The 27,095-nt window shown below is 41.9% G+C and overlaps 6 non-coding genes and 1 pseudogene across 6 annotated transcripts; 4 read left to right on the top strand and 3 right to left on the bottom strand.

The window, feature by feature from the left end:
* Positions 1 to 859: 859 nt before the first annotated feature.
* LOC105904727 lies at positions 860 to 4,985 on the bottom strand (annotated as a pseudogene).
* An 8,186-nt stretch (positions 4,986 to 13,171) lies between these two features.
* Positions 13,172 to 13,254, bottom strand: trnal-uaa. Its single transcript has one exon. It is a non-coding gene; the product is annotated as a tRNA-Leu (tRNA).
* Positions 13,255 to 13,988: 734 nt separating this feature from the next.
* trnal-uaa lies at positions 13,989 to 14,071 on the bottom strand. The gene has a single exon. It is a non-coding gene; the product is annotated as a tRNA-Leu (tRNA).
* Positions 14,072 to 19,533: 5,462 nt separating this feature from the next.
* trnal-uaa lies at positions 19,534 to 19,616 on the top strand. Its single transcript has one exon. It is a non-coding gene; the product is annotated as a tRNA-Leu (tRNA).
* Positions 19,617 to 20,014: 398 nt separating this feature from the next.
* On the top strand, positions 20,015 to 20,097 carry trnal-uaa. Its single transcript has one exon. It is a non-coding gene; the product is annotated as a tRNA-Leu (tRNA).
* A 410-nt stretch (positions 20,098 to 20,507) lies between these two features.
* trnal-uaa lies at positions 20,508 to 20,590 on the top strand. Its single transcript has one exon. It is a non-coding gene; the product is annotated as a tRNA-Leu (tRNA).
* A 410-nt stretch (positions 20,591 to 21,000) lies between these two features.
* On the top strand, positions 21,001 to 21,083 carry trnal-uaa. The gene has a single exon. It is a non-coding gene; the product is annotated as a tRNA-Leu (tRNA).
* Positions 21,084 to 27,095: the final 6,012 nt, after the last annotated feature.

Genomic DNA, 27,095 nt, shown 5'->3' with positions numbered 1-27,095 from the left:
ACATGATAACTTACCCATGGCAAGATGTAATCTGTGCCCAAAACACTGGAGCCTCGTCATTTCATTAAGCCGTGCAGCCAGCACCATACTTGACGTGTTGTCCGTCGTGATGCAGACGTGTTTCTCCTTGTGGAGATCCCAGCTGGCAAGCCCCTCTCTCAGGCCGGCTGCAATATTTTCCCGTGTGGTCGTCTGGGAAGTAGGCAGCGAGCTTTGAGGTTGAAATCTTCATCAATAAAATGGACTGTAAGACTCTGGTAAGGCTCAGATGTGCAGCTTGACCACATATCAGTAGTAGTAGCAAAAAACTCCACTGTTTTAAGCTCTGCGGCGACTTTCTCTTTGCACTTTTTGTACAGCTCCGGTATGGCAGTCTGACTGAAGTATGTACGGGAGGGTATGCTGTACCGTTTATCAAGCGTATTTATCAATGCCGTGAACCCAGGCTTGGTCACGGTGCTGAGAGGCACCATATCTTTAGCTATGAACTCGGTTATTTGCCCGAGTGATTTCCCTGTGCCGTTTTGAATTGCGGTCATATGGAGTGACACTATCAAACATTTCTGTCAATGATCCCTGTCTTGAGGTATTTGGCTTGTCTGGTGCACTGGTGCTCGGCATTTTGGCCGACATGGTTTTATGGTATTTTTTTAAAGTGCTGGAACAAGTTTGTAGTGTTACCCCGTGAAGTAACAACGGTGGCACGGCATGTTCTGCACAACACCTGCCACTGCGCAGCATCATCTTTTTTTAAGCCAAAATAATTCCACACCACCAACGTGCTGTTCCTCTTCGTGACTAAAGTCTCAGTTGTGTCAGTTTCCGACTGTTCCGTTGAGCCAGAGGCCATTGTGACAGGTTAGTCGAGCGCCTCCTGGGCCGTGAGGAACTTGCCCCGGTGGAGCAGGTAGGCGCAGATCCTCACGCCGGTGCGGTGGATGGCCGCCACATGATTATCATCTTCGCTTAACCACTTGTCAAGGTCTTCACAAAAGGGCTTAATCAGCTCCAGCTGTGGAGGATTATGGTCCTCGAAAGGGTATTGTGCCAAACGACAATTACATTTGGAGGCATAATCATTTCTTTCAGCGCATAGATTATAGATTTTATAATGACTTTTATGCTTGGAGTTAGGGGTGGGCGATATGACCAAAATCTTCTATCACGGTATTTGTTATTTGTTACCGTTTTATATCACGGTTACGGTATATATCACGGTTTATTATACGTAGAGTGACCAGATTTGGGTTTTTGAAAAAGAGGACACAAGAGGTCCACAGACATTTATTTATTGACCCTTAAGAACACTATTATTTATTGACCCTTAAACTAAGGTGCAGAAACAATACTGCCTCAAAAGGCTATTGGCCTAAGTGGTTCCCAAACTTTTTACAGTCCCGTACACCTTCAGACATTCAATCTCCAGCTACGTAGCTACGAGCCGGGACAGCAGCCAGCAAGCCAGTGTGGGCAGACGTGAGGGCGAGCAGAAGGAAAGGGGAGATTCTGTCAGGGGGAGGAAGAGAAGAGGAAGAGGGGGTTCAAGGCCTGGCATGGCCATGTCAGAGTTTGAGATGGGGCTGCTGCCAGCAGTCTCCCAGCGTCAACCTCCACCTCCACCACCATGGAGGACGAGAATGAAGTATTCTTTAGGAGCCTCTTGCCCTCCATGGCAAGGCTTTCCCTTTCAAGAAGGGCAAGGGTGTGTTTCCGAGTGCACCAGCTCATATTTGAGGCGGAACAGGAGCAGGAGACAGAGCTGGAGGCACTAACTGCATCAGCATTTTCCTTTTTATTTTACTTTTCTACACACTGACCTACACTAATTATGTTTTTACACTCAACATTGCACACACTTCACTCGCTACACTACATACGTTTTGTTTATATTTGAAGGGAGGTTAGTTCAGTTAAGTTAATTTGAATAAATAAATGTATTAACAGTACCTTTATGGCTCACCTGTCTTCACTTCTTCATGTAGAACAATAATATGATGGTGTTATACAGTGGTATGCCCACACGTGTAATCACTAGGGCTGCAACTAATGATTCTTTTGGTAATCAATTCATCTATCCACTATTTTTTCGATTAATGTAATGATTATTTCCTATAGCAGCTTAAAAATAATGACTCAATGTTGGAATTTGAACTTCAAATGTATTTGAGTAACAAGTTCATACAAATGTAATCATCATAATAAATAAATGAAATAGTGAAATAGTGCATTAAACATAACTGAAATAGCATTAGCAAGCAGCCTCCATGAGACGTTCTGTTTTCCAACATGTAAGCGTAAACCTTAATCAGACCCTCCAGGATTTCGCGATCGCACCAATTCACGCAAATTCAACGATTCCCAGCGAATTCAGCGCGACGTTGCAATTTTAACACATCACCGCAACTTTCCCGCAAATTTGACAAATCATTGTAGTCTCCCACAACGTTCTCCCTTCCGTTACACCAAGGGCGGAAATTCTGCCCTGCAGACGCGGTGCAGACACTAGCAGAGTTCTAATCTGTTGTAAACAACGAGAATGGCTACACCAGACATGGAAATTGAACGCAGCCCATGTCCGCACTGAAGATTCAGAAATAGATCTGGCTTCAATTTGTATAATTTTCCGCAAGGTGTGCGTGGCCCTTTTTACATAGAGTCTGGTAATAAATCTATGAAATGTAATGAACATTATTTATTTTGCTGTGAATAATGAAGTAAGCAATACATCCGATTATTTCCCAAACCCTCAAGAGCTGTTGCCATGGAGATTTAACATTACTTTCAGATTAAAGATAAGGTAGCAGCTAGTGTAGAAGAATGGATTACTTGAAATTGGAAGACTTTAAATTAATATATGAAATTGAACAACATAAACACCTATACGGATAAAATAAATCAACAAGGATAGCAAAACAGATAGATAAGCATAGAATGAGAACGGCAGAAACGCAGGCAGGACGTCAGACGACGAAACAGATCACAGTGACACAGGCTTTTTTTTCCGTTTTATGTGAAGGCTGAGATATTCATAACATTTTATTCAGTCTTACTTGTGGTCCTTTTGTAATACCAACAGGTGCACTTCGTTGTGGATAAGTAAATCCTATGTACTATAGCGTAGCTCGGATTCCGCTACGCGGACTGGTGTTATTGTTATGCCGCGGTGTATTATGGGAGTACTACACCGCAGCTGTTAGCCTAGCCAAAGTGCTATGTGTTGTGTATATCCCATTGTTGTGTGTGTGTGTGGTCGATTAGAATTATTCCTGTTCTGTATTAATGTGGTTTTATACTTATAACTGAAGTGCCAACCGTGTTCATGTGGTACAGATGTTGTGGTTATAATCTTGTGTATTTACTGTTAATCTTTGTACGAGTATGACTTGAGTGTTCGAGAACAGTAAAAAGTTCGGAAACCATTCATCGTCTCGAGCCTCATTCTTATCTTCGTCACAGTACTGTTCCCGCTACGTGTTTAGCATAACTAGCTATGTTTCTAGATAACAGCTGTTGCAATTCCCACGAGACGAACATTTGAATGATGTCAAAGTAAAAGTCCTATACTATACTGTGTTCGTTTCCATAACAACAATCCAAGCAATATACATGTTCTGACCTTAATAAGCAGAGGGCAGAACAGCCTATTTTGCTACATTTTTATAGTCCTGGTAATCTTTTGTTTGGCATGTTGGTAAGGTTATTTAGAGGACCATTTCTCAATGGTTTTGTTCTTTAAAGAACGTTTGTTTATTAATTATTTATTTTTCAACAAATAACTCAATTATAATTACAAAGCAAATTTCACTTGGTCCTGCATTTTCATCGCAACAAACACCTAAAAAGCACCGCAACTTTTTGGAAAAGCCCCCCCGCGAAATCAGTAATTTTAGGCCGCAACTATCAAAAAAAAGGCCTGCGAAATCCTGGGGGGACTGCTTAATATAAGTTAAAGATATATGTCTATGGTAATTGCTGCTAGACCTCACTGTTCTTGTGTTCCCACAGCTCATTCTCTTTGAAATACTGAAAATGAATCTAAACTATCGAAATAGTGCTTCTTTAACTACAAATAGTTGACCATCATTGAGAAGAATGTCAAAACTTTTCTGTTAGCCATATCTGATATGCAGCAGCTACTAAAGCTAGCTTAGTTTATTGTTTCCATGGTAACAGGAGCCGTCTCTTTTTCAAACGTTCAGGTTTTTTTTGTGCACGTCTCTTTGTACGGGTGTGTTTTTCGTTTATTTCCACCATAAAAAATATTCTGACTTTCGTTATCTGCTGCTCCTCGTCGAACGGTTTGTTAGACGTCAGAGTCTGTGGTGTCTGAGTATCGGTAATGGTCCGGCTCATTGTCACTAACATCCGGCGTGACTGACGTGGAGTTGCTGGCCTCGGAGTTTAACAGTTCTTCCACCGTCTAAGTGAAGTACAGCTTCACCTTAAAGTTCGGGGAGAAGTATCGGTAGGCCTTGTCAAGGTCGTTCTTCGTCAGTGGCATGATGAGGGAATCTCTGCCGTTCTCCCCCTTCTCTGCCGGTGGGAGGCTGTCCAGGTCCTTCACCAGACCCCCGTTCTCCATCTTCTCGCAGTTCTCCTCTGGTCCGGGGATGAAGACCATGTTCACCCAATTAGACTTGTACAATGCAATAGCCTTATATATATATATTTAAATTATTGTTTCAGATACGCAAATTGGCCTTTGAATTGGCTTTGTTTTATGCACTGGCTTTTCCAGAGAAGTGGCAAGAGAATCGCATGGCTGGAGCGAGTTGGTTTACCAAGTTCATGCGAAGGCATCAACGTCTTTCAATCAGGAGGCCTCAGGCCACATGTTTGCATAGAAACTCCAATTTCAACCAGTTGAATGTGGACTCTTTCTTCAACAAACTAGCCAGTGTATACGAGAGGCACAACTTTCAGGCTAAGGATGTCTGGAATGTGGATGAAACGGGGCTGGTCACTGTCCAAAAGCCGGGCTTCATGGTTGCCTCCAAGGGAGTCAGAAGAGTGGGGGCAGTCACATCTGGTGAGAGAGGAACTTTGGTAACAATGGCACTGGCAGGTAATGCCTTAGGGAACATCACCCCCCCCCCATTTTGTCTTCCCCCGCTAAAAATACCTGACACATTTCATCAGTGGTAGTCCAGAGGGTTCAAATGGCAGTGGATGGATGCAGGAAGATGACTGTGGAATTCCTGAAACATTTTGTGAACCACACCAGGCCCACTGAAGACAAGAAGGTCCTTCTGCTTCTAGACATCCACTCCTCACACATCTCTATCAAAGCCATTGACTTCTGTCGTGCAAATGGAGTGGTCATGCTATCATTTCCACCACATTGCACACACCACCTTCAACCCATGGACAAGGCTGTATATAAGCCTCTGACCGTAATCGTAAGTATCAGCGGTAATTCAATTTTTTACTGATATTAAATGTACTACTAACAAGCCATTCTCAGATTAAAGTCAGCGACATGAGTATTTGGTGGAGTTAACGATTTATACAGACAGTTAGCAAACACGTAAATATTAGCCAGTTAGCATTATGGCGTAATGTAAGATGTTATAAAGAAGTTTAGATGCCATTGGATCCGCCATTTGTCATTCTACAAATCATTTTAGCTTTCAATCATCGTTGTGAGTTTTTTTTAATGTCGTGGTATTTCACATGTCTAGGGACTGACGAGGACACGAGGGCCCTCATCCCATGGCGTGCAGCAAATGCGTCCCTCTTCACGGGTAAGAGGAACGCCACCGTGACAGGATTCGATTAAGTAAAATGACTCATACGGTAGCTAATAGTCAAAGGGCTTTTACTGTTAATGGTTGCCTTAGTTGCTAACTTTACAAATCATGATCAATGTGGTCCGATGTGGTCATTACTGTGTCAGGGATGTGGTTGAGGCGAGATGTAAAAGCAGCATATGTTTTCACCAGGGTGTTCATCAAGGAAAAAGGGCTTGGGTGTTTGGACCCCAAGCTGGTCAAAAAGAGGTGGGAAAACCTCTGCCAGAAATACCAGGTCAGATCAATCTTTCTTGATCATAACTTTGCCCCTGTAGACTAACACACTTGCACAATGTAGAGATGGCATTGCTAGTGAGTATTTACAGGCATGCAATATATTATGATTAAGGTGATGTTGTTACTCTTGTTCTTATCTATGTATTGTGCTCAAGTAATGTAAAGTAATTGTATGGTCAGCCTTCAGTTCAATAACTAATTACCAGACCAGTTGAAGGCACAATGATGTGCAACTCCAGTATGGTCAAATGGAATCCACTTCTTAGCATAAATGTATACCTGCTATACCTCTCAATCTGAGCATATATTGTCAGCATTTCTTTCTTTTGGCTGTCTTTTCATCCGCAGGAGCTGAAGACACCCCGGACTGGTGTCATCACAGAGGGGGGTGGGGTCACTGCCGCTTCTTGGAAGTGGTATTCACTGATGGATGAGGCACTGGGGGACGCTGCATGTCCTCTTTGCCTCATCCTTTCCTGAAGGCTCTGGAGGTGGATGTGAAGTATGTGCCAGAGGTCATTGTGTGCTGTACTGTGCTCCACAACATCTGCTTGACCAACGGTGACCTGCTGGAGCCAGATGCAGATGTCGGGAGGGCAGCAGCGGACCATCCAGCACCAGAACCAGCACCTCCAGGAATCGTCTCTGGGGCAGAGAACAGACAAAGAATAGCCATTCAATATTACGCTCCAGACCATGACTACATTTGAATTCATATAAGATGAGCGCTCAAACCGGAATATTAAGCGCCATCTCACAAAGTACTGTAATCAGGAGCAGAATGACTGGGACGTCTATCTGCAACACGCTGTTTTTTCGCTTAACACCTCGAAGCAGCGTTCCACAAAGGTGAGCCCATATTTAGCTATTTATTGGGTTCATCCCGGCAGCAGCGCCGATCCACAGGTAGATGACTTTGAGATCGACAACAGTGAAGAGACGCAAGCAGAGGAGGGCAGACTTACTTGCCAATCGCCCAGGGTAGACAGAAATCGTATTTTGAAACAAAACAGAAGCGTACTGTTTAACGTTTTGATGTCAGGGAGGGAGATGAGGTCCTCTTGGCAGTTAACAAGAAAGCGGTTAAGTTAGGGAATTGTATGAAGGAATGTTGGGCAGGACCAACCAAGGGAGTGTCCACTCTGGTTGACAGTCAGTGTCTTTCAAAGAGACGTCAGAAGGTGAATGTTCGTCATTTAAAGCCGTATGTCCTTCGAACAGACACTGCTGAAGATGTCGACATCGTCTCCGACGTCCCGGAATTAACTGTTTTGCACGACATCTCGGTGGCAGCTGTCAATGGTGAATGTAGGTATTTTTGCATTTATACGTTATTCCATATGTAGTGTCATGTCAAGTGGAATGTAATTGAAAATTGTGTTTTATGTTCCTTTTCCCTAAAAGGTGGGGTTGTTGAACTCGATCACACATACAGCAAGAGACAGCAGAAGGGCACAACTTGTATAGAGAACAAACGTATATGTACTGTATGTAGATGTATATACAGTAGATAATGAGCGTTTTGTCTTTGTGTGTTTGTGTTTTTTCCAATTTCAGATATTCCTAATGTCTTCAAGTGTAGTACATTTTCTAAATGTATTAGAGTTCGTCTTAATTTTTAGTTTCTTCTGCTTTTTATCTGTTGTTTATTTAACTTATTCACTGTTTCTCTGTATGTAGTCTCTAACTTTGGAGGAAAAGTTCCCTGTGCCTCCAGACGATTTGCTGATCTGGAACCTGACCCTGTGCCGACAAAACCACAGCAACATTCACAACCCAAAGTTTCTGTGCACCAGACACCAGTCCCACCACCACCCATGGGTTATTCAAATCGTAACCGGTTCTCTTTTATACCCCGTTTACACGATGGGAAAACGCATATATTTTCATGCGTTTTGGCCTTTCATTTACACGAAAACGGAGGTTTTATCACGGAAAACGATCATTTCTAAAAACTCCGGCCAAAGTGGAGATTTCTGAAAACTCCGTTTTAGTGTTTGCGTGTGAACTAGGTCAAACGGAGTTTTAGGTTCTCAAACGTCACAGAATGCGACTAAAAATGCATCACATCATGTGTCCTATTGTTTACAGTTAGTTTGCTTACTGATCATGGATGCTGTTAAGGTAGTGCTCATTTATACGTTAATGCAAACGCCTGTTTGTATTTACAAACACAACTGCTTTTCTATATGGAGGAGCAGAGGCGAAGAACTGCACGGAGGTCAGCAGTCTTTCTACTGCTTTCACTCCCAAGACGTAGGCTACATTGCCTGCCAACGTCGCCACCGACGGTTTTGGATCCGACCAGGGCGAACTGCTGTCTGTTGGGAAAACTTCGAAAAGAAGTCGTCCTCCCGGACGAATGGCATGAGAACTTCCGAATGTCGCGCTCATCACTACTGTCTCTTTCGGAGTTACTGCATCCCTCCATAGAAGGGCGTATTTATGCGGGCTCATGTAAACAGAAACTTTTTTGAAAACGATGTTGTGTGTACAACGTTATTTTTGAAAACGGAGGGGCAGAAATATTTGTTTCTGTAAATACCCGGCTATGTGTAAATGTGGTCTTAGCCAGCCTTCACCGGTGACTCACCCTCCACCAATAAGTAATTTGCCACTGACAACTCAGTGTCCACCAACATATTGCCCTTCGCCATTACAGGGCCTGTGGAGGCTTGCTTGCTGGGTGTAGCTGCAAAGGTAAAAATTATCTACAGTCTATCATATTAAACATCTTTTCCATTAAGTAGTAGTTGAGGGTGGCCATTTTGTGTGTTAACTTCAGTACACATGCTTCCAATCCATCAGGTACTAACGGAACAGATCCGCAATGTTCAGGCTATTAAAGATACGTTCATGTTCAGGCTTTTAAAGATACAGTCATGTTCAGCATTGGAAGTCGTTGAGCCACGTTTCGCGACTTAGACAGTATGTAGGATGTAAGTAAAACTTGAAAATAATTTCAAGTTTAAAAATTCTCTCCATCTTTCCCTTTAAAGGTATGTTCTATGTATACCATTTTTCTATGTATGTCCCTGTGAAGTTTGTATGTATTTGTCACATGCATACACATTTGTAAAATAAAAGTATGTAAGTATGCTTTGATTTTTCACTAACCTTGTCTTCTGTCTTGTCCTGTCTCACTAACTCCCCACCCATGACCTGTACCTTGACGTGGTGAGTGGGCTTTCAACTAAACAGGTCTTGCTTTGAATGGTTTTAGTTAGCAGGTTTTTAAAATAAATGTATGCTTTGCAGTATTCCCACAGGTCTACAGAATTTAACACATTAAGCCTCAATGAATTTTGACTGACCTCAGCATACAGAGACCCTCAACCTGAAGACTGGCACCTATCTTCCTGCAATCACCCGACACTAAATGTCTAACATCGAAATAAAAAAATCTGTATACTACATAGTTCTGCAATGTTGTCTATGGAATTTAATTTAAATGTAGTCAGGTATGTACTCAATGTAGGTGTTTCCAAGGTAATGTCAGCCAATTTACATTCATGTGTAAGCATTTCACTTTACAAACAGAGGTTGTAACATATCAGAAAAAAAATTATAATTTAAATGAATTGATACTGGAGAAAAATGTCGATGGCGTACGTGTTTTAAATGTATCATTCAGAGCTAACTGTTGGTCAATGTTATATTCAGACTCACGTAAAAACACGTTAGTTACATTTTCTTAATCTACCGACCGATTTGAAATCAGTTTTGGTCAAAGTTAAGTCTCCAACAGTCAGATGAATTGACTAAAACTTTATTTTTGTACTGCAACGGGGAAAAAATTGTGAAAAACTCAAGAGACGTGATGACGATGCTTAAGTTTTAGCTGGATAACTTAGCTATTAGCATGCTATTACTATTAACATACAAATTATTAGCTATTGTACAGTTGGCGATAGGTACTGTATTACTCGATAGTCGTAATAAACTGTTTACGGAGTCCTACCGGCAAATATACGGCCAGATGAGGGATTTCTGTAATTTCCCAGAGGTGAGAAGAAATGTAAGCATTCAATGAAGTTATATTTTCTAGTGCAGAGTCAAACATGCTGTATTTCAGCTGAAGGTCTTTTTGGAGAGCCAGGGACCAAGATGGACAAAGAGGTGCTTTGGACTAGGCCTTTTACTGTATATCTATGCAACTGGAACATTTTCAATGATTTGCTAATTGCAATGTTCATGTTGCTAATTAAAACGTGTTTTACACGCAGTTAAACAGTCAGCAAAACTCGGTTTTTACGAGCCAGGAAGCGAGCGCCTTCCACCTTTATTGATATAGAGGTGAAAACTTACGAGTGCAACTGTAATAAACAACAGAAAAGACTAAGAAGGACTATGAACCAACACAGCAAGTTACTATATCATTACAGAACAGCTGGTTAATAAGTGTTAATGTTAGCCAGTAACGAAATGACGAATAAATGGTATGCTAATAGTCACATATTAGCACGTAACATATATTACTAAAAATGTAATTTGCAACACACAGTTCGTATAAACAAAATGTAGGTTACTTACACATATTAACCACAGTGTGAGACAACCAAAAAATGTGCAGCCATTGTTTTCAAGGGTGTGAGGAAAAGCGTAACACAATACAGAGGCTTTAGTTCTCTATCCCACGATACAAGCATTTGCATGGTATCAAGGTAAACGTCCGTCGACAGAAACTAATCAGAAATAAAGCAATGTGGACATAAAATAGTTGGTAAGAATACCACAAACCTCGAGGCTCACCACAACAAAACTGAGGTAGATTAACGTCTTGGTATTAAGGTTTTTTATTGTGGCTATATTAAGCCAACTAGTAACATGGTGGTGTTGCATTATGCAGGCTCGAGACTGAGAAACCACTCAAAAAGCTAATAGGCTATCAAATTCATGTGAAGGAGCTGAACATTAGTGGTAAAGGTAACGTAGCTTAGGTAAGGTTTGTCGTTACATCAAAGATGGGCTAGCATAAGCTTAGCCATGGTTAACATAAAGTTAGCTGGTTATGCTCAAGTTCAGTGTATGTTTTGGAGGTAAGTAGTTTGTTTATCATTCTCAAGACCTAAAGACAGCTTTTACAGTAAGTATTCTGCAAATATATCACTGAAATACAATAAGCTAGCTAACTTAATTATCAGTGCTAACATTGCGTTTGGTGGTTACAAGGGAAGTATGTAGTTTCAGTTAGATTGGAAGTTTATTTAAAGCAGGAGTAGCTAAAAAAAAAGTTTCCATTTAGTAAAACTAGACTAAAATAGTTTTCTTTGACTACAGATTGCTCCACTATGCGGATGACTTTGGTTAATGCCTGTATTCCTTCATCAGATAGGGCATAAGATGATATGCTGGATCCCCCAACAACAACATGGGGGCCCAGTTCGAAATGTCTTAAAATTAGGGCTGTCAGCGTTAACGCGTTAATCTATGCGATTAATGCGGCCGCGATTAACGCGATAAAATATTTTAATGCAATCAACGCAACTTTTTTTTTTTTAATGCCTTTATTTGGATAGGACATTAAGTTGACAGGAAGAGAGGTGGGGAGAGCATTGGGAAATTACATCAGGCCAGACTTGAACCTGTGTCCCCTCGGGCAATGTAGCCCGTAAGTAGGGGGCTTGGCCTACCATTTTACGGGAGCGATGAGGGACAGGTGGGGCTTGAATAGCCCCCCTTGTTCAAAGTGGGGAATGACAGTAAAAGTTTGAGAACCACTGCGGTAGTTGAAGATGGAGAGAGCTGAGGGAGTGTTGGGCGGAAAGTCTCTGTTTAAGAGCCAAAATGACGGAAGAATCGACAAAACTAAAGTTGTATGTAGCATTTGTCAAGCTGAATTTAGCTATCACCTTAATGCAAAGCACCCGACAGAAAGCAGTCCCAGGTTAGATGATCGCCAACCCATACTCCACGACTTCTCTAGGAAAATAACTAGACCAGTCCGTGAAAAGGTTACCATTTGGGATGCCAGTGACTGTCGGCCCATCAACATAGTTGAGGACAGTGGGCTGATTGAGGTGATTCGAATTGCTTCAGGGGAAATTCTTACGAGGGGCACCATTGTGTAAAAAAAAATACAATTAAACAACAGTGTCTAAAATACACACTGTCTGAAGTGATTACTTGTTTATTTATAAGATTTAGTCTTAAGAAAAAAAAATATATTAATCGCGATTAATTAATTTCAAAATGTGCGATTAATTAGTTAATTTTTTTTAATCGATTGACAGCCCTACTTACAATGCCTGCTTCCTTCCTATTAAGGGAGCAGGGACTGTTCGAAATGTCTTAAACTTTCTTTTCTGCTCTTCTGATACCTTGAAATACGTCACATAACAGTCATTTTTCAAGAGAGCATATGAGCTGCCTTGATGTCTTGATGGCAGCAGCTATTACCCATAACTCTCTGCGCCATTCCCTAACCAGAGACAAATTTAAAAAAAGATGGCGGATGAAATTGTCGTAGTTCCACAAAAGTAATCACCGATGTACGTTTCTTTGCTTTTTTTTGGTAATTTTTTTTTAAAGTTACCGAGAAATAAACAGTGTACTATGTACTTATGTCATGATTAATTAACAAAAATAGTCTGATTTCGTTAGCGATGTATCCATTAGCCAGGTCGCTAACAGTAGCTGCTAGCTAGCAAATAAGCACACACAGCGGGTGTGTTCGGATTCTTAGATAGCTGTCTTAATCCTTGATCTCTTGTTGGACAGGTGTCTGACGAGACAGGTCCTTTTGGGGGAAGGTATCTCAAAAATCATTGATTTCGAACAGTCTATTAAGATAGCATGTACGGCAACATGACGCTGTGTGTGCTTATTTTATATATATATATATATATATATAAATCGTTTGAGGGTCAGGTGATTGGCTCTTCATAGTTTTGGTGCTAAAGTGAGCACCAAGACGTCGGCAGTTAGTTTCATACTTCTTGGGTTGAAGTAGCTATCATATGCATCACAGCATGAGTGTCTTGACCTGGAGTGGGGTTCGAACGAGGACTATTGTCCATTGGATCTTAAGTCCAACGCCTTAACCTCTCGGCCATCCTGGTACGCTTAAGAGTGTTCTATGAAGAATTTCACACTTGTACTGAGTGTCTTGACCTGGTAATGACAAATGTAGGCAAGACATTTACCAGGAGTGGGGTTCGAACCCACGAGGATTATTGTCCTTTGGATCTTAAGTCCAACGCCTTAACCTCTCGGCCATCCTGGTACACTTAACAGTGTTCTCTCTCACACCATTATTCACTCAGTATGTGATAAGGGTGTGTGTCAGGTCTGTGTCTGAGTGAGATGACTATATGTTGGACCCAGACAGGGTGTTTGGGAGTGTACTCGGGCAGTGTTGCCAACTTCTCTGTAAGGAAAGTAGCTGTTAGCTCTCCCAAAACTTGCCAGAAGTCGCTAGGTGACGTAATCAACTAATTTGCATAATATGCAAACAAGCTGCGCATGCGCACAATATGCAATTCTGAGAGAGGTAAAATGTGCGCGCGAATACAAAGTTCTAATATTTTGCTGCTCTCTAGTCAGACTGCCCGCGCAGGCGCTGTGTGAGTGGAGAGGAGACGACGACGGCCCTCGCTGTACTCGGCTCTCGTGAGATCGGTAGTAACGTGAACTGCAGAACGGGATATGTGAGATGCTTTTTCAGTGCTTTGTCAACACAATAATCCACCAAATGACAAAAAAAAGTCGCTAGATTTGTCGTTAGTCGCTTTTTGCTAATTAAGTCGACAAGGGGGTCTGGAAAGTCGCCAGATATAGCGACAAAGTCGCTAAGTTGGCAACACTGCTCAGGGGGTCAAGATTTAGAGGGTTAGCTTCAGCTCTTCAGTGCCAATAGCTCAAACTTATCAGTCGGGTGGCATTTGAAGGTCATAGCATAAGTGTCTTGACCTGGATGAAAGGTAATGACAAATGTAGGCTTTGCTTTAGAAAGAGATTTACCAGGAGTGGGGTTCGAACCCACGAGGACTATTGTCCATTGGATCTTAAGTCCAACGCCTTAACCTCTCGGCCATCCTGGTACACTGAGATGTGTCATCCAACTCAAGACACTGGTTGTGAATGAAGGTGACTTCACTTGACTAAGATGCCCAGACATTTAGCCAACTAAAACTTCACTTGAAAAACAGCTGTTGAAACTGTTCAGTGAATTCTCATGTCTATTTCCTCTCCTTCTCCTCGATGCACTTCATAACAACTTTTTCACAAAGAGAAGATGGCACTATTGAAAGGCATCTTGAGGAGGTTTTCAAGTGGCTTGTCTTGCTGTGAAATATTTCACCTTTTGTGAGAGGACTAAAAACCATAGTGCCAAAGCAAACTTGGTAGGATTTTGCAATCACAAGGCCGTATTGAATGCTTCGAGAGGCAAAGCAGTCTTTGGATATCACTGCCTGCACCTCTGTTGCACACACTCTTTTAAAACGTCCTGATTGTCAATTCCAATCAAACCACTCATTGACTGAAATTCACCTGTGAAAAAAAGTTTAATAATAAAAAAAAAATCACAATAGTTTTTTATTACACCTCCAAAAGTTCAATGACCCCCCCCCCCCTGCAAAATACAATTTAATTCTCCATCGCTGGGATACAGTACAACCCTGACAGAGGTTATTGAGGCCCTCTCTCCTTAGTCTCAGTACCCTCAGATAACACAGCCTGACTAGTGAAATATGTGCGCCTTTCATGGACAGGCTTCCATACACATCCAACTACAACCCCAACAGATAGATAGATGGAAAGACAGATAGATGGATAGAAAGATCTTGAAAGTCCTTGGGTGTTACGTGTGTGTGTGTGGGGGGCTGTTTTTAGTTTGTGGTGGGAAAATTGTGACTGAAACATGTTGGATTTAATAAGAACTGAACTCTTGCTGAAGCTCAGAGGATTAAAACAAGTACGGAAGGGTGTTGTTAAGACAGACTGATAGGCAGAAATGTGAGTGATCATTTGTAAAGTCAGGGATGCCTCATCAAACCACCATCAATTCCCCGCATATTATGCTCAATTGACCCTCATTGTTTCAATTGATTGCAAGGCACTTGTGAAAGGAGTGTAGTGAGGAGTCCAGGTGAATGGTGATGTTTATCCAGTTACCCACAAACTGGACTGAAAATAGCACTGATTAACCGCTGCTAACCGCCGCCCCAATCAACAGCGACTGCTGGCTGTAATCATGATTCAAACATTCCTAATTCAATTATTTGCTGTGCTAAATGACTGCTGAGGAGACTCTCACCATAGCTGCTCTTGCGGTACGCGTTTCTCAGTGAATTCTTACAGCGACTACCGAGTGTGAGTGAGTGTAAAGGAGAGGCCTTGTCACCCGGCCTGGTATAGAATGACGTGGGAATTATGTGGGAAGGCAGTGCTGTATTGCTCTCAGTGCAGTCTGTCACAAACAAAGATTCATACTGGAACACACACACACACACTCTCAAACTCGCACACACACACACTCTCAAACACACACACACACTCTCTTTCAAACACTCACACACACTCTCTCAAACACGCACGCACACACACTCTCAAACACGCACACACACACTTTCTCTCTCTCTCAAACACGCACACACACACTCTCTTTCAAACCCGCACACCCACACACACACTTTCTCAAACACACGCACACACACGCTCTCTCAAACACACACACACACGTCACTTGTTACATGCCCTGAGGTATTCCCTGCAGGTGTTTTGGGAGGGATTGGGGAGAAATATCCCATCAGAGCTCTGTACTACACTCAGGTCCCGCAAGGAGTGCAGTGTTAATGTGGTCCAATCTGCACTGTCTCTTCTGAGTGTGTAGAATTCACCTCGTTTGAACTCATAATTTGTAAGGTTGTAAAGTATGCCATTAACACCTCATATAGCAAAGACTGTATACTGCATCAGTTATCGTGATAGTGGGTGTCAAATGGTGGCTGCCCTTCCAGCATCTGGTCAGAGAGATCAGTCAGGACTTCACGACTGATGTGTGCTTCCAGAGCTCTGCTGTCATGGCTCTTCAGGAGGCCAGCGAGGCTTACCTAGTTGGGCTCTTCGAGGACACCAATCTGTGCGCCATCACACAATGGCACACAGATTGGCACAATGGCACACAGATTGGCACATTGCCTGGAGTCACCATCATGCCCAATGACATCTAGCTGGCTTGTCACATTCGTGGGGAGAGTGCTGGAATCTATTGACCTGAACTGTGAGCACCCTATCAAAAAGTAGGGTTATTATTATCGAGGTGGACATTTTCAGGCGTTTTCTTCTTTAATTTATATGATCCTCCCTGTTTTATTCCCCTTGGATTGTGTGATTTATCGTTGTTTACCATCGTCTGGAGTTTATATCATTTTTTTGTTTTTGTTGTGATGTTAAGCACTTTTCAGCATTCTTTGACTGAAAAGTGCTATATAAGTGCTACTTAGTTACCTAGCTGCGCAAACAGCTTTCATGTTCCAAAGGCCACCTGGCTTTAATTCCTCCTACTGACGTAATACTTTCCACTTTCACCTTGACTTGATGGCAAGTCCTCACATTTTCTAAATTCCATTTTCTAAATTTCTTTTTCTTATCTATTACATTGTGTCCAATGTGGCATTTTCAAATTTGAAGTCTAACTACACAATCTTACCAAAAATGAAATGATCAATTTCGATCTCTCCTGTCAGATGCCGTCTGTGACATGGCTAAAATCTCCATGCACCTTCGAAGGGCAGGAAATCAAAACCTCTGTGAAAATAAGTGCAGTTATTGAGTTAGAGTAAAAATGCCCCACCGTGTCAGGAACCCATCATTTCTACTCTTAGCCCTGTTCTACTGAGGGAGAGGAGAAGAGAGAAAAAAAAATCTATAAACACTTTTAAGATGAATGATTTATGGTGCTTAGCCCATGTCAAGAAGAAATCGAGCATAATAAGTTGTGTGGCTACCTACCCTGTATAGCTGTGGTCTCTCTCCTCTCTCACTCTCTCTCTCCCCCCCTTCCTCTCTCTCTCCACTGGCAGGCCTGAGATGATGGCAGAGTAGAGTGTGGGAGAGTGATGGGGGACACGCATCACCAGCAGCCTGTGTGTGGAACAGAACAGGTGGAGCTCAGGGTCACCTTCCCCATGGACACTCCACCAGAGTACTGACTAGCCAATAACGAGCTTAATGCCATTGGGAGCCAATCAGAAAACAGGGTTTTCCTTGGAAAAACAGTTATGATTGGCCAGTGGGGTGTGGCCACTGCACCTTAAGTGACTGCAGAGTCAATCCCACCAATGAGGAAGTCGCAGTGAATGTCTGCTGTTATGAGACGTAAACAGCTTGAGAGGAGTAAATTATATAAAACGGATGCATTCTGGGACTGTTGTTTGGGTGGTTGTGTGTGGAGAAGAGAGACAGACAGAGAGATTTTATATTTTAGAAAAAAACATTCTATGCATGAGATTACAACTATAGGTAACACAATAAGGCACCTCTCATAGACCATCCATTATGAAATAAGCATCAACTATCCCAGAAAAAGAGCAGACGGCATTTTGTCATTTAACAGAGAACAAAGAGCACTATGACAACACCACTGATCCTCAAGACATCAACTGCACTCATAAACTTATGAAAACGAAAAACAATGACAACCCTTCACCTAATTAAATTCACATATGATTGCGTCTGGTGTCGTCCCGTGGCATGGACACATTTGCAGGGTCAAAAAAACAAACAAACAAACATTTAGAAATTAATGATTGTAGATTATGGTGAGACTTTTGAAACTGCAATCCCAAGAAAGGTCAGCAATAGTACTCCACCTCACTACAATATGGTACTAACACATGTAGCATTTACGATTTCTTTTGATATCAAGTTTTGCTGCTAAGCTTTGTCCCTGAAAGGTTACAAGATGACCTACAATCACAAGGTGACATGTAATAAGGGTATGTCAGTGGAAGAAGAGTTGATTTGCAACCATTTAATTGAGGATATATGAAAAAGGACAGCGATTTACTTTTTAAACTGTTAAAGTGCAACAGTGAACTGTAGATAATAATGTAGTTTCATATTGCAACATTTCCATAATTGCTTTGTTCAAAAGAAATAATCGTAAATTAAATACTAGGAAATTAATAGAAAATATATCGATAAAATAAATAACAAACAAAACATTAAAATGTTACAAGAACTAGTAACTAATGTTGGGAAATAAATACAAAACAGGACTTTGTCCATGTACTTGTTGGTGGCTTCGTCGACATTTAAGGAAAACATGCCGTTTTTTTTTTTTTTTAGCTTTTCCGAAATACGTCTTTTAAACTCTGGTGTTATGCCGTGTGTGTTAAAATAGCGACATGCTGATTGGATATTGACAGTTTAGTCAAACACACGTCACACACACGGTCAGTTATTGATGCCGGTACATCAGCTGAGGATGTTGCTCCCGGTAAAGGCGTTGTGTGTTGGATAGCTAGTTCCATATATTAGCTTTCTCGAGCACAAAGTGCAGAAGCAAGCACCTGCTTCTCTTAACTTCTTACACAGCTACCAAAAGGCTTACTGTCTTTCCCTTCCCATCTCTTCTATCCATGCCCAGCGCCATTTATTTTCATGAACTTACTTTCCATCCTACTCTCCTTTGGTGTGATGTCTCTCTACTCAGGCATCTATGCTAGGCAGAGCGACAGAGAAAAGCAAGTCTTTGAAGCACATTTTCCCAAGACCCGCCCCAATCTACTTCTGATTGGTTAATAATGTTATTTTGAGAGCGGGAGAGTTGTGCTCCTTTCATTTCATTGGCAGACGAACTCATAAACTCGAAAGTGATGATATCGAGACGTGTGTTTTTTTTTTTTTTTTTTATAAGATTTTTTTCGCAGCCAAACGCCGGACGCCGGAAATCCGGCACGGTGCCGGAATACTTTAATCCCTGCCTCTCGCTCTTTGAGCCATTTGTCACAGGCAGCCTGTGCCTTTGTCTCAACCTGAATCTTCCTTGCTTTCTCCAGGTTGAAGCTGTGATTGCTCTGTAGCGTAGATGTTGGTATGTCTAGGTCTGGAGCGAGGGGCATGAGGATGTTGTCCGCACCGGAACAGGATTTGGGCGAGGATGATGATACCGGCTTGTTTAAGATCCAGTCCTCGTGGGCTCGAACCCCACTCCTGGTAGATGTCTTTCTAAAGCAAAGCCTACATTTGTCATTACCTTTCATCCAGGTCAAGACACTTATGCTATGACCTTCAAATGCCACCCGACTGATAACCACCCGACTGATAACCACAGTAAACAAAACCCTACACTAATTGGCCACACAAGTACATGACTGAAACCAGCCTATGGGAACACACTTCCTGGACAGCTGCTGGCACCAAAAAAATGATGCTAACTGGCTGGAGCTAACCCTCTAAATCCTGACCCCCCGAGTACACTCCCAAACACCTTGTCTGAGTCCAACATGCAGTCATCTCACCCAGACACAGACCAGACACAGACACTCTTAAGTGTACCAGGATGGCCGAGAGGTTAAGGCGTTGGACTTAAGATCCAATGGACAATAGTCCTCGTGGGTTCGAACCCCACTCCTGGTAGATGTCTTTCTAAAGCAAAGCCTACATTTGTCATTTCCAGGTCAAGACACTCATGCTATAGTTGGAGCTGTGATGCATATGCTTGCTATTTCAACCCAAGAAGTATGAAACTTGGTGCTCACTATAGCACCAAAACTACGAAGAGCCAATCACTCTGACCATCAAATGCCACACAACTGATATCCATAGTAAACTTCCTGGACAGCTACTGGCACCGAAGAGCTGATGCTAACTGGCTGAAGCTAACCCTCTAAATCCTGACCCCCTGAGTATATCCCCAAACACCCTGTTGGGGTCCAAAATACAGTCATCTCACTCACACAGACCTGAAACACACACCCTTATTACATACTGAGTGAGTAATGGTGTGAAAGTATTCATAGAACACTGTTAAGTGTACCAGGATGGCCAAGAGGTTAAGGCGTTGGACTTAAGATCCAATGGACAATAGTCCTCGTGGGTTCGAACCCCACTCCTGGTAGATGTCTTTCTAAAGCAAAGCCTACATTTGTCATTCCCAGGTCAAGACACTCATGTCTGGATATAGTTGGAGCTGTGATGCATATGCTTGCTATTTCAACCCAAGAAGTATGAAACTTGGTGCTCACTATAGCACCAAAACTACGAAGAGCCAATCACTCTGACCATCAAATGCCACACAACTGATATCCATAGTAAACTTCCTGGACAGCTACTGGCACCGAAGAGCTGATGCTAACTGGCTGAAGCTAACCCTCTAAATCCTGACCCCCTGAGTACATCCCCAAACACCCTGTTGGGGTCCAAAATACAGTCATCTCACTCACACAGACCTGAAACACACACCCTTATCACATACTGAGTGAGTAATGGTTTGAAATTCTTCATAGAAGTGTACCAAGTGTTAAGTGTACCAGGATGGCCGAGAGGTTAAGGCGTTGGACTTAAGATCCAATGGACAATAGTCCTCGTGGGTTCGAACCCCACTCCTGGTAGATGTCTTTCTAAAGCAAAGCCTACATTTGTCATTCCCAGGTCAAGACACTCATGTCTGGATATAGTTGGAGCTGTGATGCATATGCTTGCTATTTCAACCCAAGAAGTATGAAACTTGGTGCTCACTATAGCACCAAAACTACGAAGAGCCAATCACTCTGACCATCAAATGCCACACAACTGATATCCATAGTAAACTTCCTGGACAGCTACTGGCACCGAAGAGCTGATGCTAACTGGCTGAAGCTAACCCTCTAAATCCTGACCCCCTGAGTACATCCCCAAACACCCTGTTGGGGTCCAAAATACAGTCATCTCACTCACACAGACCTGAAACACACACCCTTATCACATACTGAGTGAGTAATGGTTTGAAATTCTTCATAGAAGTGTACCAAGTGTTAAGTGTACCAGGATGGCCGAGAGGTTAAGGCGTTGGACTTAAGATCCAATGGACAATAGTCCTCGTGGGTTCAAACCCCTCTCCTGGTAGACAAATCCTACATTTGTCAAGACACTCATGCTGTGATCCATATGATTGCTACTTCAACACAAGAAGTGTGAAACTAACTGCCAACATCTTAATGCTCACTTTAGCACCAAAATTACGAAGAGCCAATCACCTGACCTTCAAATGCCACACGACTGATAACCACAGTAAACAAAACTGATTGGACACACAAGTACATGACTGAAACTAGCCAATGGGAAACAAACTTCCTGGACAGCTGCTGGCACCGAAGAGCTGATGCTAACTGGCTGGAGCTAACCCTCTAAATCCTGACCCCTGATCCTGTTTAGGAGTAATAATAATTAAGACCAAGTGAAGTGAAGTGTCCATCTTTGGTCAGGGATGGACATGAGTTCTGTTATTTTGCATGTTTTTACTGTTGGGGTTCTTAGTGGAGGAAACCCCTTGTGAACACGGGGAGAACATGCAAACTCCACACTGAAAGGCCCGGGAGATAGCCCACCTGAGCACTGTGCACTCTGGGGAGGACCTGCCCCCCAGAGCCAACAGTGCCCCATGCGGGAATCGAACCCATGACCTTCTTGCTGTGAGGCAGCAGTGCAAGCAACTGAGCCACCGTGCCAAACACCCTGGCCATGTTCGTAATGTCTTAAAATGCCTCTTTCCTTCCTTTCTTCCTTCCTTCCCATTAAGAGATTATTTCCCTTGTACGGCGCTTTGGACAAAAGCGTCTGCTAAATGACTAAATGTAAATGTTTATTGCCTTTCTTCCAAATTAACCATAAACTTGCATTTGCAGAGCATCCAGAGGAAGAACAGCCACCAGTGGAAGAGCAACCACAACCTGGACCAGCATCCGTCAGAGGAGCTGCTGAGATTGAAGACTATGCTGGCTCAGAGGGATACCGAAATTGATGTATTGAGAAAAAATCTGATTCTATATAGACTGACACCAGAAATCTTGCACCACATCAATATTGCTAACTATTTCCAGTATTTCACTGGCTTTAGTTATGACCAGTTTAACAACCTATGCTGTCTTTGCAGTGCCAAGCACTGAAACATCTCCACCAACTAGTGTCCCACTGATGCATAAGAGGGTGGATCAAGAAATTAATGAAATGCCACTACGTCACCAACTATTGCTAGTTCTTATGAACTTGCGCCAAAACTTTTACTTAAAGGATCTGGCTTTCAGATACCTAAACGCAGCGTAGGCACTCTGTTCAACTCGTGGATTGACTACATGTTTGGTGTACTTGGGGAACTCCCTGCATGGCCACATAGAAACATCATAATCTCTCAAATGCCAGATAAATATAAAAACGACTTTCCTACAACTCTGCCAATACTTGATTGCACAGAACTTAAGATCGAGAAGCCAAGATCATTGGTACTGCAAAGCCAAAGCTTCTCAAACTCTAAGTCAACCAACACTTTGAAATCACTGATTGCATGTGATCCACGTGGTGCTATTCTGTTTACCTCAACTCTGTTCACTTGAGCCTTATCCAACAAAGACATTTTTCAGAAAAGCAACTTTCTAGAGTTGATGAATACACTAATAGAACACATCTACCTGAACAAGGGAGATGGTGTAATGGTCGACAAAGGGTTTCTCATTGAGAATGACTTGGATGAGATTGGACTCAGAGTAAATATTCCCCCTTTCGCTCAGTCAAACAAACAAATGTCAGCCACTGATGTCACTAAAACAAAAAAAGATAGCTGCTCGGTCTGTGTACTTTGCGGTCGTTTTGAAATGAGAAAACCAAAATCGGGATTATCATTTAGAAATAAGAAAACGGAAAACGACCCATTTGATAATAGAAAACGGAAAACGAAAAAACGACCCGTTATCTGATTTTCTGTGATGTGCTTAAACATGGAAATCGGTAATTAAAATACTGTGTGGAAATCTTCTTTCTCAATTTTGCGTAGATTTTTGTGTTGTGATCCGGAAGTTGCTCCCACGAGCTTGACGGTCACATTCAGGATATCAGCAGAGGGCGCGCTGCTATTTGTCAGTTAGTGTGGAACGACAATGGAAACGGCAAAGGAAATCTTCGTGCTATTTCGAGGACCCAAACGGGTGACACTGAAAGAAGATGACATGTCAGCAGACAAGATTTGCAGGATTTTTCAGGTGCTGTCATTGTTCAACTTATAATTGACACTTTTATGCATTGCAAAAAAGAATGCTCACACAGTTCACAGCGCCTTGGTTAGCTTGGTGGCACGTCATTCTATGACAGGTAGAATGAGTTAATGTTAGCATAGCCGCGGGAACATATTTTATCAGGGGGGTTCTTTTTTGGCCTTTATTGGAGCGCAAAATATTTTTTTGAGCTTTGTGTAAAATAAACATAGCCGGTTTTCAATTGGTAAAACCTTGTCTAGTGAAGGTGATGTCTTTTTGTCTCTTAATTTTTCAGCCTCAGCCTGGTTTTCCATCGTTATTCTTCTCCCGGTGCTCCCGATGGCCAGTCCACGACTGCGGGGCTGTGCCGCGGTGGTGGATTTTCAAGTCATATCATTTTAAATTCTCGAACCACTAGTTCCCGCGGCCATTGATGTTAGTTAAAGTAACTTTGCTATATATGTATATAATTTTTTAAAGTATGTTGACCTATAATATATATTTTTATGGAACCCGGGATAAGCATGAGTCTTTTTACTATTTAATTACAATGTTTTTTAAATATTTTATGGTATTTTTCATTCAATCCAATTGAACAGGTCAATTGCAGTAGTCTGTACATCACAGATGACGCAAACACCGCAACATTTCCTGAGCCAACAGGACGTTTTTCCACACTAAATCTTTTTCATCGCGGCCATTATGAGGTCCACGGAGATCCAGATCAGCATGAGGAACAAATCTAGGGTACTGTCATTTACTGTAACCCAAGCGAACATCGAGATTTTGCCACGCCCTTTTAGCTGTGCCTTTATAAGACCTATGCGACAAAGTTCGAACGAAGTTTCTACGTTAAGTGGTTCGAGCTGAATTAAGCGCTAAAGTTCGGTAAAAGGAATAATAATAATAACAAGAACTAAAATATGCATTTCCTGAAGGAAATACCAGTGCATGAAGTGCAAAAGTTAAGAAAGGAAACAATTGTGATCAAGAGTGGCTAAAGACAAAGACAGTAAAGACGGAAAATACTGAAAGGAGAGAAAATGGAGTGAAGCAGAGAGATGGATTGTGAGGGAGGATAAAGAACTGTAAAGTCAAGAAGGCTGTCAAAAAAGTTTTTTAAAAAAAAAGTAGGAATTGATAGAAGAAGAGTGAACAGGAGTGGCTATGGATAATGAGATAAAGAGAGAGTGAAGAGGGAAAATATTGAAAGGATAGTAAGATGTTACCTGGCTAGAGAGCAAACTAATGCAGCAAACGTAGCTCTATCCATGTCAGCAAGGCCAAGGTTATGTTAGACATTGACTAGCTAGCTTGCTAAACGTTAGCTTAGAGGACACTTAAAATAAACATCGATCCTGCCATTCTTAAGAATATTCAACCAGGTATGATAATCGGTTTAATAAGATTAACAAGCTATATTTCACTAACATTTGGTGGGCAGCTACCAGATGCCATTGCTCATGATCTCAGGCTGGACGAGACAATGTCCGTTACTATGACGGGTGGGTTGTAGTCCACATAGACAAGATAATGTGATTGGCTAAAATTGGAAGAGATCTGGGGCCCGTTCGTCGTAGGGTTGAAGCTAAGTTAATCAATTGGCCTTTTAGCCCGTTAAGATTAGTGACCTTACTGAGAACAGCAAATATCGGTTCGTTAACGGCTGATCCGCATCTAAATCATGTGGTTAATTTCAACCAGGCTAAACTTACCGGGGCATTTGCGCGTGCACGTGCTACTTCAAAAGGCAGGAAAGGTCGATCACCAAAACAATGATTTTCTAATGGTATAATGGTTCTAAACTCAAAGAATTTTTTTTTTCTCCGCTGGCGAGCAGAAGATGAACATGAACGCTTATGAAGAATACAAGACCATAATCATGGCAAAATTCAACACCGCCACTGCTGTGAGAGCAAGGTGTGTTGGGATGTTTATAGGGTGATATCTATGTATGAATACCTGACAGTAATTGTCACCTGGTACAGAGGATCCTTCTACCGGTTCGAAACTACAAGGTTGCTAGTTCGAATCCCCTCACCTCCTTCCTCGACATAGTTCTACATTTTCTTGTAAGTCGCTTTGAATAAAAACGTCTGTTAAATGACTAAATGTATTAATAACAAATGCAATAAATTGAAGCAGTGAAAATAAATTGTCTGTATTTCTCTCTATTCTTATCATGAGTCCACCGTAATCATTTTCTACAATAATGATATGCTATGGTGTACTAATAACGCTCATATAATTATGAGTGCTTTGTTCGCCGCATCACCGACACTACAAAAATGTACCACTCGCAAAAAAAGCGCAAGACAGTCAATGTTTGACTGTGGTGTTTGCAATAAATTACTCTAAAAGGTCTTGTAAATGAATGATTCCTTGTCGGCTGAATCGGTAGCGCTCATACAAGAATAATGGATCTTGGCGATTGCAAAGAACTCTCTCCCTCCGCTAATCTTATTAACTATCTAATGACGTACTAACCATACTGTCACCGTAAAGGACTGCTCAGGACGGTTATCGTCAAACTAAGGGTCTGTTCGAATAGGCTTAAAATGCTCCTGTCCTTCCTTCCTCCCTAGTAAGAGAGCAAGTACTGAAATGTCTTAAACCTTCTCTTCCGCTTTAGTAAGATACCTTGAAATACGTCACATAACGGTCATTTTTCAAGAGAGCATCAGAGCTGTCTTGCTGTCTTAATGGCGGCAGGTATTACCCATAACTCTGTGCGCCAGAACCCAAGCCAGAGAAAAAATATTAATAAGATGGCGGAACAAGTCAGTCAAGAGGTGTCCAGTCCAGTCCAAACTGGGAACAAAAGTATTCATAAGTGTAAGTTTCTTTGCTTTTTTTTTTTTTAAAGTTACCGAGAAATAAACAGTGTACTATGTAATTATGCCATGATTGATTAACAAAAAAATTGTCTGAATTAGTTAGCAAGGTATCCGTTAGCCAGGTCGCTATCGGTAGCTGAAGATTGTTAACAAGATTGCTAACGTTAACTCTGGTATTTATCTGTATTTAATGCAAGATAGTTAAGAAAGTGAACGGTTGTTTATGATGTGAAATTGTAAATGTGCATTGTAACTGCACACAAAATGTACTGTAAAAATAACCTGCTATTTAAAAATACATCAAGGTGTCTTAACTGTCAGTTGGTTGCTGTTAACTGTCATAGCTAGTTCGCCAGCAAGATAGTTAGGAAAGTGAACGGTTGTTTATGTTCCTAGAAAATATGCATTTTAACTGCATACAAAATGTACTTTAAAAATAACCTGCTATTTAAAAATATCAAGGCTAATGTTTGACGAACGAACTGAGCGAATTCGATTTCGCGACGAGAAAGGCTGTTATTGGGTACCACCTCCTGTATCAGCTAATTTTGCGTGTGGGTCTACACAAAGGAAAAAAAACGGAAAACACGTTTCAGTTGAATTCCAAACAAGTTACTAGCCTGACGATGTCATACTCATAATTCTAGTCAGAATATGAGTCTGATATCGCTCCATTGGGCTGTGATTATGGGGCGTGTTTCAACCGAACCAGGAGAAAAAATGCCTCTTCGCTCAATTGGTTACCTACAACCAATCAGAACAACGTAGTATGTGACCAGGGGCAGCTGATACATTACACTTTTACCGGATCCCGTAGGAAGGAAGGCAAAAACATCTTTTCGATTGACAAATGCCTTAATCGCGTTTCTCTGTTCCTCTTTCAAAATGAATGCACTGTCAATGTCTAAATGGACTCGAATCTATACATTTCAGCTCTCCAGCGGCAGCCATGTTTGTTGAAAACGAATTCAACTCGTGTGTTGGTGACGTGGTTGGTTACGTTACTGTTGATCATCTGTCCATCATCGTATAAAGCCCGCCTTAACAATTTGATT

Source organism: Clupea harengus, chromosome 23, assembly GCF_900700415.2.
Source record: "Clupea harengus chromosome 23, Ch_v2.0.2, whole genome shotgun sequence".
In the NCBI taxonomy this organism is placed as follows: Eukaryota; Metazoa; Chordata; class Actinopteri; order Clupeiformes; family Clupeidae; genus Clupea; species Clupea harengus.
This window is presented reverse-complemented; position numbering and strand designations above follow the sequence as displayed.